A 1,168-nucleotide genomic window follows, 5' to 3' on the forward strand; every position below is an offset into this window, starting at 1 on the left:
AGCGGGTGCAATTTTCCAGATTAGCACCCGCTCCCGGCGAAATCCTGCGGTTGTCCTTATGACAAATTTTTAATTATATATATACGCCTTAAAAGAACTTGAGGCTACATATTTAAATTTGATTTTGTTTTATTCATTACTTAAACAAATACAATGTCAAATTTGTCAATTTCAATGACAATATCTTTTTATTTCATTATTAAGCAAATATTTTTAAAAAGTTCAGCATCAAGATTTATCCAATTACACTAAAAACTACAAATATTTAGTTCAAGGTTCAACCTAATATTCATAAGAAAATAAGTTTATATTAATATTAACACTACTGATTTTATAACCAATTGTCTCGTCCAAAAATTAAAGATAAGTAGTAAATTATTTTTCATACATTTGGCTGTTCTTATTCTCTAACAAATATAAAAACATTAAAAAATTAAACATTTTCTCACGAAAAGAAATGATTTTTCCTCCTAAATCAAGTGGTAAACACGTAAATAGTAATATTTCTTTAAGAAAATGTTTCCGAAACTCTTAATTGTTATTGTTTAGTAACAAAAATGGCCAAATCATTTAAAAAGTGGTACTGTTTCTTGGAAAAAAATTATTTTCTTCACGAAGTCATGTTGAAAATAAATTAACCATAATACTCTGATAAAGGTTTAATGAAAATCAGTAAATTTAATTATAATTATTAAATATATATTTCAATCTATTTTTCAATGTTTGTATTTAACTTATAATATTTGTTGCTAGCGATAGAAAATATTTTATTCTTATAATTTGTTGTGATTATAAATCACCTACATTTTTTAGTCAAGAGAAAATATTTTTCTGTGATTGAGCGTTGCTACAGTTTTTTTATATATAAATAATAATTGAGTGTGCATTCAGTCATCAAGATGACCAATGAGTTAAATTAACCTGAGTAACAAATAATCTTTATTTTTATGAAGTTCGAACATTGTTGGATAAAAAGATTCAAAGCAGGGTTAGTATTAAAGGGGGGGGGGGGTAAACAGCGTCAAAGTAGGGTCTTGAGTTATACAAATGTAGGATCTAATGATTTAAAGTAGCTTCAGAGAGTTGTTACAGCGTCAAAGTAGGTTCTAAAAAGTAGGTCTTAAAGATTTAAATGGAGTCAAAATAGGCTCTAGTGTTTCGTTTTTTA

The sequence above is a fragment of the Belonocnema kinseyi genome, chromosome 2, assembly GCF_010883055.1.
Source record: "Belonocnema kinseyi isolate 2016_QV_RU_SX_M_011 chromosome 2, B_treatae_v1, whole genome shotgun sequence".
Classification (NCBI taxonomy): Eukaryota; Metazoa; Arthropoda; class Insecta; order Hymenoptera; family Cynipidae; genus Belonocnema; species Belonocnema kinseyi.